At 40.0% G+C, this 12,086-nt stretch overlaps 1 protein-coding gene across 3 annotated transcripts in view; it reads right to left on the reverse strand.

The window, feature by feature from the left end:
• Window positions 1-6,579, reverse strand: part of dag1 (dystroglycan 1) — a 32,207-nt gene extending 25,628 nt beyond the window's left edge. Inside the window, exon 1 of one of the 3 annotated variants that reach the window (XM_036559298.1) lies at window positions 6,100-6,579. The gene's annotated coding sequence lies outside the window, so the exon portion shown is untranslated. The other 2 variants (XM_036559299.1, XM_036559300.1) reach the window with 2 other exon arrangements.
• Between the last annotated feature and the right edge of the window lie 5,507 nt (window positions 6,580-12,086).

Genomic DNA, 12,086 nt, shown 5'->3' on the forward strand with positions numbered 1-12,086 from the left:
ATTTTTATTTTCTTAGTTTTATCCTTGTTTTGGAGTTTCTATTGTGTATCTTCTGTATCCTTCGAGAAACAACGGGTAAAATCCCTGCATTTAGTAATGAAGTAGGCCAGCACATTATTATATACCCAGTTCTCCAACATGTGCATCCTTTTGTCAACATACATGTCATTCTTAACCCATTCAAAGCCTGCAGATGATGCAGCTATTATGTGATCATACAGTATATAGGATGAGATGCTTCTGCCCCTCCTCCCTTTCCTATAAAAACAGAACCTCGGGTTATTTACAAGCACTACTACAGAAATCTAGGTTAGGCTGCAATTGAAGTGTGAACTACTGCACACTGCTGTGCTGCAGCAGACAGTGCCTCAAAAGGCTGGAGCTGCTCACAGGAAAATAAACAAGAGCTATGTGCGTGAAGAAAGAGCTTCTAATGCTGCGAGCACGCAGATACCGCCACGCACCGCAACTTGTGTTTGCCCACCCGCGCCGTCTAATCTCAAATCCAATCATGAACCCAGCTTACACGTTTGATTACGATACAAGAAAGCTGCGTTAAGTGGAGGTGGATATGACTCCGTGCGGAAGTACGCTGCCCGGCTATGGAATTTTAGAGGACCTTGCCTCTAGGTCAAAATGATAATCTGAGTTGAAGGACTTAATTTCTGTGGGTTCATGCTACATTGAAGACTTACGGCTGTGGCATGCCATCACAAAACTAGCTCATATGTCACCTGCAGGAAATAGTGGCTCATTGTTTTTTCTTTCTATTTTTAAAAGCAAGTGAGGCAAAGCCACATGGCTAACATTGGATCTCTTTGGGGAAAAAAATAAATAAATAAATAAAAAAATAAAAGGGTCACTGACTGCCAACACCCTCCTGCATTGCATCGTATGCTTCTGAGTCAGATCAACTGTACAATAAAATGTTCACTTGGAAGCTATGCATGTAATAAATTGGCCCACTCAAACTAATACTAAATATTTTTATTTTCTATGGGAAATAGGCACCACAGTAGCAATTATTCATTTAATGTTTAGCACCTGAAATATAGTGTGGTCGACAAGGAAAAAGACAGGTAAAATTCTAGTAAGTCAGATTTAACTCAACATCTTCCTGTTTGGGGAACCACAACTAAATGAACACTCAGTTAATTTTTAGCCAGCTCTGCTGTATCATTATTTTATACACAACAAAGCTAACAAAAGCTGAAGTTGATTCTAGACGTGCCAATACACAAACACTAATCTGACTGTGTCTACAGTTATCTGTTCGACCCATTAAGTGGGAAAACTTAGCAATGGCAAACAACCAAGAAGAAAACAGTTATGGATGAGCAAAAATGACATCACTCTTAAAAGGACTTAAAAGGAAAACCTCAAAAACATGAGTCAAAGATTACCATTTAGAAACAAACACAACAGCAAGAACATAAGGTTCACCACAAAATGCGAACCACTGATAAGACTCAAAGAGAAAAAGGGAAGGCCAGAGTGATGGAATGAAGAAAGCATGAAGGAAGAAGGGAAAGAAAAGGCTGACTCAAAGCAAACCACTTCATCTGAAACACAGTGGCATAGGCAGTGAAACTGGACATGCCTTTACTGATGACGTGATCGCTGATGGTAGCAGTATGATAAATCCTGAAGTATCCTCACTGCTTAGGCCCAACAAACTGCCTCAACCAATCAGTGGATGGTACTTCATCTTGCAGCAGGACAATGCCACAAAACTACTACTAAGGCAACAAAGGAGTTTTCAGGACCAAAGTGGAATGGCCTGACCTGGTGAATTCAGTCACATGACCTGAACACACTGAGCAGTAAATGGTTTTGATATTTTGTGTAAAAATGTTGCCACACACACACACACACACACACACACACACACACACACACACACACACACACTCCACCGTTTGGTTGGGCTCTGAAAAATATGAACTTTTCACAACTAAAGATTGCTAGGTCGCATGTCCGTGCAAAATGGTGATCTTATAAAACAAAGCATCTGATATTGTTTAAACACTATATGAATATTGACAGGACAGAAGCAGATGCCTAGTTTGATCACTGACTGGTTCCTATGAAAGACAGTAAATCAGAGACCTTGCATACAAGGGATGCATACAGTTTTGAATTTCAAGCTTTTAAATTTTTCCAATACTGTATTTTAATTATTACACCTTTACTGAGCAGCAGTACAGTTACTGAACACAAAACAAAAAGGCAAGGCCCCCTTCAACAAGCAGGAACAGAAAATGGCTGCATTAGAAGCACCAGGAAAGACATCCAGCACTTGGTGATGTCTATATGCCACAGACTTCTGGTAGGCGCTGACTATAAAACAAACTTCAACCAAAAATAAAATTTATTTACAATTGTTATTCTGTCTAACTAGTAACGTCTGAAAATGGGAGGTCTAGGTATACAAGGCTCACGATTCCTATACGCTCCACCTAATACAGACCTAAATATCCATTAATTAAAGCTGCACTTTCAGCTCACAGCCACTGTTTAATTTCAAATCCAGTGTGGTGGAGTTCCTGGCCAAAACGAGAAAAACTGACAGCCCAAACTCTTACAAACCACACTGTGGCATAATAAATACAGTGTGATGATGCAGCTGCAAATAATGATCGTCTTTAGCCTATCCGTTCCCTTGCATTGCCTCAAGCTGTGTGCTAGTCGAACGGTGTGTCACTATCAGAGCTGAATGGAAAGAGGCTACACATCACAAGGGGAAAAAGTGCATGCATATCAATTTTCGCTGAATCACTGAATTTCTCACATAACGTGAGGGAATTAAGAAATTAACAGCAGGCTATATCTTACTGTTGATACTATATGGTATCATTTCACACAACTGGGCTGATTCATAATTTGGTGCTAGATGCCAAATGCATCACAGAGCTAATAGAAATAAAAAGGGAAAACCATGAACGAGCATGCAATTACAGAGAGAAGACGGTGGCTCTCAGGACAAAAACAATCAATATCACTAAATATATACTACAATACAATACACCAAAACAGCCTTGCAAGGCGACAGTTTCAAGAGCTACAACAATATATCCCCCCCCAACACACACACACCCCCACCGTTGTAATTATACTGAGGACACCAGAGGCAAATTAGGCTCATTCACTACCTTTAACAGCTTGTTGGGGTGTTGGTGCATGAAGCAGCCCATGCCAAAGAATACAACCTGTGCAGGGCATTTTAAGCAACTGAGAAAGCATGTTCAATATGTGAAACACAATCTGGAGTGGCGTCATAGACCTGAGCGCAGGAGGGAGAAAAGAAGAAGACATTAGGAAACTTATGCCTGTCTTCTAATTTTATCCCACCTCCTCTAGTTTTTCCCCTGAGGGGGAAGAGGGAGTTGGCAGAAAATAGCCCGTGTGCATGCCAACATAGAGCAGCCTACATGCCAAGACAGAACCACTGCACAGTAACATGCAGGCCAGGCCAACGTCGCCTACAGGCAGTGGCATAAAACAATAGATGCTGCTCTTCTCAATGGTTTCTTCCTCCAGTTACAGTATCCATTACATTGGAAAAATGTCTTTCTTAAGAGCTTTACTTTGTCTCAAGTGAAATAAAGCAGATTTCAATACTGTACAAATGAAGGATCAGAGATTTCAGGATTCTTTCTCCTAAATTAGAAGAAAAGAGGAGATTATTAAAAGCAATTGGAGGATGTTTTGTAAGAGCGTCTTCTTCTAACCCGATGAACTGATGAAAGATTTCTGAGATGTAGCAGAGAGTTGTATGTTTTATAGCATAAAGGGTCGGGTTCCCAGACAGGGATTTAATCAGGGATATATTCTTGCACTATATTTGTTGTTTTCAATGGGAATCTCTATTGAAAATGCTGTGTAGGCCAGGATCAGGCTTACTTCCAATCCGAGAAGCTAACAGATAGTATTATACCTACAACAGTTAACATAACGTGTAATTATATAATATTTAGAAAATCCAAGGTTGTTTCACAGAAGATTTGAGACACAGGAGAAAAATGCTCAATCTGAAATCACTGAGAGTTGAACTTAACCACCTACGGGAAAAGTAAATAAGATTAAGAGGTGATCTTACTCAGAGTATTTCTTTTTACTGTAATTAACACATCTGGGCCTAGCAGGTCGAAGATGTTAAGTGACAGACAACACTCGTACATTCAAAACAGAGACTTTCACTTTTGTTAATCCGAACAAATGCAAAGCAAGCGAAGAACATAGGAAGAGCTGAAGACGCGCGGATCTGCATTAGCATCTCAAAAACGTCGGCCTATCTGATTAAAACACTTGTTCCCGATGCGTTCTTCAGTCTCCCCAAGGCTTGTTCGCTCCCACACGAAAAAAAATGAAGGCTAACGAGTTCACAGCGAATAATTCAAGTCATTCATACAAGAGGACAGCGCTGAAAGCACCAACCTTCCGCCAACTTGCCAGCAACAACTAAATCAGCGCGGTGACATTTAGCTAGCAGATTTAAGGACACCCGTTTACTCGGAAGAGGCTGCTGCTGCCTCGCCTCACAAGAAAAGGGGTTTTAAAAACGTCTCCATGGAGAGCCGGACGTGATAAACATGATAAACACTGAAAACAACAATAATAACAATAATAAGCAAACAAACCGCTCCGTCCGCGTCAACACTACGGACTACTGTGGTAACTCTCACTTACGATTTGAATTGGAGCCGTTGTCACATAGCTTACGGACGTTAAGGCTGGGCTCTCCGATCAGTTTGGACTAAGTAGCCCCCGATTATGCTGTTCCTCCTCTCACTGACACTGACATACTCGTCTCACAGGCCACTGCTCCGACCGTAAAATATCTAAATGTCAAGCCAAAAACGGGAAAGGGCGCTACCACGCAGGCTGGAAACGCTAACCTAGGTTAGAAGTCTCAAGCGGGCGCATTTGAACGCATTTAACGTTACACCGACGCAGAAGAGAAACAAAAAGAGGAAAAAACAACACACGAAGCGTATCAAGGAATGTTTCTGGACAGCGAGGAGACGACCAAGTTAGCCAACAGTACGTTGACTAACCTTGCTAACGCTACACTGCTGACTAAAAGTAGCTAACCTGACGAGAAAATCAACTTTATAACGTTAATAACTCACCCAGCCGTTTGAACGCCGTTTGCTCGAGCTTGGCCGACGTTGTTATTTCAAACCGTTTCACTGATTTCAAATCTCATAACTCGGCTAGATAACTGACATTACCGGGCGATTGACCTCAACCCGGGTCGCCCACACGGCTAGCTAGGTTAACGTATAGACGAGACATGATTACACCTCATAGCCAGCTAACGTTAATTTCAGCACGCGAGACTGAAGTTGTCCTCCGTTCCACCTTAAATACAGGCGCAACTGCTGCACCGTTTAAGGTGGAACGGAAAATTCGAACCCAAATTCAGCCTCGCCACAGGGACACTAGCAGAATAGTGTGTGTACCCTACAATGACACGGTTCAAAACAGACGACAACAATCTTCCAAACGGCGGTTTTAAAACCGCGTCGTCGGCTCGTCAAGCTAGCTAACGTGCTAACGTAACACCTGTTCTGTTCGTGAACCTGGGCTGAGCTTTGCGGTGCTAGCTAGCTTCGCTAGCGGACAGACATCGAGCAGAGAGAGAGACAGCTGGCTTGAAAGCTAAATAAAGACAACAGATACCACGCTGGCCACAAGAGTAAAGCACAAGCCCGGTGTAGTAACTCAGCTTCTTACCTCATCCCCCCCATATCGTCCGGACTCACATTTTAGCTAGAACAGTTTCTATATTTATGTCTGTCGGGCTAAGACGCTGTTGTCGCTTTCTTTCACACCTCCCTGCCCGACACTACCGCTGCTAACACAGCTCGTGTATCCGACTGAGGGGAGGCGAAACAACCTCAACTCGCCCTCCTCTCCTTCAGTTTTCTCTCCTCCGTCTAAAGCTACGAAAAACCGAGCACTTTCACTGAGTCTTCAGTCTGGACTAGTCGAGCCAAGAGTGGAACGTAAATCTGGAGGGCTAACACAAGTCAAAGACGTTTCCTTCTCACAACATTCACGACGTTTTCAGGAGATGGAAAAAAATGGACTAACCGTTCCTCAAACTTGATAAACATCCCTTCTGCGTGTCCTCTCTGCGAGATAAAACATCCAGCGACGAGTAAAAACGTGTCGACAGTGCCGTGACCGTCACCGTGGTTTTCTTGAGGTAGCCTTCTTTCAATTTCACTGCCTTAACTCCGTTGGCTTTTTTTTTTCTGCAGCACTTTCTTTTTCCACCAGAGAGCAAATCCACCGTTCACAGAAAGTCAGGGAGCGCTTGACTGCTCGATTACAAGTCCTACTTTGACTGTATATGACGAAGAAAACCAAATTAAAGGAGACAAAAAAAGAAAAAAGAAACTAAACGCTGCAAAATCAGGACAGTCACATGACGTGGTTTACACGAGCAGAGCCCCGTCCTGCGCTCGCCAACGCACCGGAGCTTATTCTGATAAACTGTGAGTTTTTTTCTTACAGAGTAATTCCTCAGCTTTTCAGCTCCTCCGCCAGCAGGCTAATGCTAACCGAGGCAGCTGGGCTTTGAATATACCGTGAAGTCACTCGGCCCCTCTGAGGGGCGAAGAGGCGGGGGTTTCTCCCTCACTCCGCCCACTCAGGCGCTCGTGTAGGTTTGCAGGTTTGTCTGAAATCAGATTGTAAACGAGCTGGCTGGGTTTGAGTGAAACGACTAGGCGCTTGATTTTTTACATGTTTGAGACTAATATTTTCAACCCATTAAAGTGCATATATAAATGTTAAAGGGAACATCTGCATTTTCTTGTATTTTTTCCTTTTAGACCCCCGTTTGTGTGGCTTTTATGTACCAAAATTCCGTTTAACCAGACCATTTTCCAACTGTCCTTACCAGGCTGTTTTTGGTGCTGTGCCTTTAAGACTGATATATGCAAATGACCTCTGTTCTGATTCGCTGACCTGTTCGCGTCTCATTCAAAAAGCCACCGAAACGGTCCTTATTAAAGGGGAACTCCACCGATTTTTCAAAATTCCTGTATAATTCAGTCATTCAGATGTAAACAAAGGCACTCAGTGTAGTTTGATTTGAAATGATTCATTGTAGAGAAACGTACAGACTCAGAGTTCTTTACAGTGGTGGTGAAAGGAACCAGGGGTCGCCATGACTACAACACAAATATAGCCATTTTATTTGCAACCACCAGTGAACCGACATGTGTCTTTATGTTTTTATATGTAGATGATGGTGGTCATAAATCTGAAAAAATAAGTTTACTTTGGGGGAATATTGTGCCCCAAGAACACCGTTCATGTATCCCTCCACCATAAATGGATTAAAATAAGTTGATTAAAATGTGTTTCAGATCAGAACATCATCACAAACCTATTGTAAAACAAGATCTTAGACAGCGGCAGCATCTTCATAATCATATAAAGTAATAACTTTCTCTGAGGGAGCTTTTACAGGTGGACGTCTGGTTCCTATCACCACCACTGTGAACAATTCTGACTCTGTAAATGTCTCTAGAACAGAGTTTTTCACACCAAACCTCTCTGAATGACTTTGTTTACATAAACCATTTAACTATGTAAAAATCGTGCATAGTTTAACTTCAGCGTGAATGGACAGGGCTAAAATGCTATAGGCCGAATTGATGTATATAAATGCCTTTGTAAGTAAATGCATCGGTTCCTGTGACATTACAAAAATAATTAATTCAACATTGGCAGCTTACTTTTCATATATGCACTGTATGAACTCATATGTTTTTTTTAAACAGTGTTTATGTACATTATCAAGCCCTATTATTATTATGATTATTATTATTATTATTATTATTTTTTTTTAAGTTTGCTTTCCTTGATAAGGGCCCTACAGATTATCTTTGGTACGTTTAGTGACTAAGGAGGTGAGTTTTTTTGAGAGATCTGAGGTAGTTTTTTTTAGATTTCTCAACTCATTAATGTCAGTATCTGAAATGTTAGAAGTAATTGAAGGCTAATATTGACAGAGCGTAGCTAATAACTACAATAACAATATCAGTTAAAGCACTGAATCCTGTGGTGTATCACATGTAAGAGAGAATCAAGATATAATTGATCTTACAAGTCTGATTTAATGCTATAGTGAAAGTATTACTCTCTATTTGACACAATTCTAATTTTGACAGATTTTTAGTTGTGTGCTTAAAACGGCTAATTATAACGTCTAAAAATTCACCACCGTATCGTAGAAGTCAGGCACTTAAAAGCTTAAAAGTTCTTAAAAGCACAGTAACAAAAACATCCTGTTTCATTCTTTATTATCATGTAAAAATAAATTATTACTGTTTTTGGTGCAAATAAGGACCTCAGTTGGAAAAAATTTAAAATGCGTTTAAAAATGTAGAATATGGGCCCTTTAAGGAATATATCAGCATCAGAGTTTCTGCAGGAGCTAAAACTCTCCAGCACTCAGGTGGACTTCCCCAGACTGGTATATTACAAGCAATATCCAACCATTTCTGGGTACCTTCTAAAAGAAAGCCTGGGGTGACTAGAGATCAATAAGGCCAAACTTTAATAAGGTCAAATGTCCCCAACAGTGTCTAAGATCCTATTTACAGGAAGCAATCTGAGATTGTGGACAGCTGATTGATGAGTGTGGGATTTCTGATTCTCCACTGCCATGAAAACGACATTCAAGAGAAAGACCAATGGACAAAATACTCCTTTCCTAGGCCGAGACTCAATTTGGCGGTTTTTGATTTGGAGTAATTTGTCACTCAGATGTTAGTAAAACCTACACTCTTAAAAAAGATGGTGCTTCAAGGGTTCTTTAGTAAAGAAAATGGTTCTATATGGAACCATGAACACTCAAAGAACCCTTGCATGATTAAAGGGTTCTTTGGATCATGAAAGAGTTCTCCAGATTGATGGAGTTCTCTGCCAGATTTTCACTATTATTGTTCACGTTTACGTCATGTCTTCTTCTGTGATTTTATTGGCCAGTTGCAAAGCATAAATCTGATTACTGTCTGACTCATGCAGACCTGAAGTTTCCCCATTACCTGATTACTCAAGTGCGTATAAACACATTGATCAGATTACTGAAAAAATCAGACTTTCTGCAGTTATCGGTGCATGTAAACGCACTCAATGATTTCTTTTCCAAACTATTGTTAAACTCTTTTGGCCCAAAGCTGCTTTAAACTCCTGAAAGGCTTGAGCGTTTACAAACATAACAAGGGGATAAAATGGGGTGATATTGCTTTCCCTTAAAAAAAAATATATGAAAATATATGAAAGGGGAATTCCATGATCACATAAAGTTGTTGTTCAGATTGATGGAGAATGTGTTCTATATAGAACCTTTTTAAAAAAAATGGTTCTATACAGCACCAAAAAGGGTTCTTCCATCGTTACAAGCTTGAGATTATAACAATAGCAGAACCCTTTTGGGTGCTATATAGAACTTTTTTCAAAACATACACAACACATTCTCCAACTATCTGAAGAACAATTTCACCATGCAAAGAACCATTTAACCATGAGATGGTTTACTAAGGAACCCTGGAAGAACCAACTATTTGTAGATAGTTTTTGTAGTTTAATAGTTCTTTCAGATTTACTACTATTTTACAATCAACATTACATACAAACAAAAAAGATCATAAAACGTGTAGGTTCAGTGGTCATTTTTGGTAACAAGTGAAATGACTATGCTTGTGTTGCAGATAGAGTCAGTAAATGTCTCTACAGTGAACTGCTTCACAGTCAAACTGCTCGGAATGAGTTTGCTTATATTTCAGTGACTGAATATTCGCAGAAATTGTGCAAAAGAAAAGCAACATTTGTATTAAAACTGTTTGGAAGGGCTTGGTGTCTCTAAAATTTTGACAGGCAGTGTATTTATCACCACCTGAAACTGAATTGCATTCAGCAGTTTTGGATCTAACCGGTACAGCACGTATAGAGTAGTGAACACTGCTTTTCTGTGTTACAGAGCAGTGAAATAATCAAGTGACTCCATGGAGGTATACAACGTGCAGCTCAGCACTGTTATATGTTAGAGGAAATCCATTTGAGTGTGGCTAACGTAAAGTGACAAAGCAAAGTCCCGGAGAGCATTCATGTTCGCAGGGCTTCAAATCCTATTTGCTTTTTCACTTAAGGTATTAAAAATGACGACAAGGACGAAAAAAAACCCCAAAAAAACAATGACATTGTGAGCTTCTTGGGATTCGGCTCTTTCAGCTGAACATGTTGCTCAAAAGAAGTGTGAGTTGCATTGCGTGGTTTGTACATGTGCATGCATTTTTGGGACTATTTATAAGTTAGCAAGTAAGAATGGGGTTTAATTTGGTTTAAATCATGTGTGCACATGCAGTCATGTGCAAATGTTTAAGTGCACATTTGTGCACATTTTAATGCACAATCACTGGTTATTAGCTGAATTTAACATATTGGGGTAAAAGACACAAAATGTGGCCTGTGCAAAGGTTTTGGCACATTTTATATTTTAGATGTTTTTCTTCTAATTTGTTAAAATCAGCAAATCAATAAAAATTGTGCACTAAAATTTGCAGAAAAGTGATATGTTCCCTGTAAAGGATGTGTTAACTTATTTTCACTTGGAAAATTAACAAACATGTAATACAACTGGGGGTGTTCAAACTTTTGCAAATGACTATAACTCAGTACCAATAGATGCATCAATGCCAAATGGAGAATAATTCAGCGAACAGTCATGAACATTAATGATAAAAGTAGCCTAAAGTAGCTTTGTTACTCTCCATTATCTTTAAACACGCATCTAGATCAGGGGTCGGCTCTGGAGCTGCATGCGGCTTTTTGACGGCTTTAGCTCCAAAATTAGATTTTTAGAAAAAAATAAAATAATCATCCTTTGCAATAAAACAAAGCTCTGCTGATCATTCCAACAGAGTTTTAACCATAAATAGTCTTAAACGCTTGAGTTGTATAACTGTGTATAATTGCTAATTCACCCTTAAACCCTGAAGGTTGGCGCGCGGACTGCTGGTCGCTATAGCAATGCAGACAACAGTCTCGCCTAGCTAGTAGCTAACAAAACGGCAAAGAGAAAGATTTAAGACGAACATCGATAATTTGAAGACAAATGGACTTATTTGCATTTATAATCACTCCAACTGGTTTCCTGATATGTTTAATCTGCATCGAGAACCTGTCAAACACTAAAAGTCAGCTGAAGTCAGCTTCTCATTCGCCAGCTTCTTGTTCAAATTTTTCTGTTCCACCTTAAATGGTGTAGCAGTTATAGTCTGGCGCCTCAGGCACCATTTAAGGTGGAATGTGAAATTTCGAACAAGAAGCTGGTGAATGAGAAGCGACTTCAGCTTCTTAAAATGTTGAATGTCGAGAGACATTTTACAAAAAAACTGTTTTTGAGGAAACGTTTCCTGCAAGAGATGTGAGAAAAGCGACTATATTTTAGCTGGATATAGCTGGATTTTTGTTTATATTCTAATTTTTAGCATATACTAGTACATTAGCACATATTAAAGCATATTTACAGCCAAGATGGTAAAATGGACACAAAATCTTGTGGTTTTATTTTTGTTGAGAGGACAAAGTGGCTCTTCTTAACATTTGGGTTGCCGAATTATTATGCCAAAGACAGAAGACACATAGCACTATATAAGGCAGCATCACGCAGAAGCTCAGCTGTTCATATCTTCAGCGCAGGTCCATATGGAATTAAGTGTGAATATTATTTCTGCACCGCAGGAGGATGCGCACATGGCATTATGCGAAAAGACAAATACGGCACTCGCGCAACAGGAATTTGCTTCCAGCTGGTTTTTACGTGTTTAGCTTTTATTGGTTTCAGAACACAGTGGTCATCCGCAAAGGGAGCACCGTGATTTCTTGCTTCAAAGATTTATCATATTAGCCAGTGTATGAACCAAAAGCCGAATTGTTTCTTGCTGTTTTGCTACTCATTCAACATGAGCTTCTTTTATAGCGACAATCAGTAAACCAGCAAACCATGTAATCCATAACAATATACTACGCATTCGGTCATGCGCAAACACGAGAAAGTG

This window comes from Colossoma macropomum, unplaced genomic scaffold (assembly GCF_904425465.1).
Source record: "Colossoma macropomum unplaced genomic scaffold, Colossoma_macropomum, whole genome shotgun sequence".
NCBI classification, from domain to species: domain Eukaryota; kingdom Metazoa; phylum Chordata; class Actinopteri; order Characiformes; family Serrasalmidae; genus Colossoma; species Colossoma macropomum.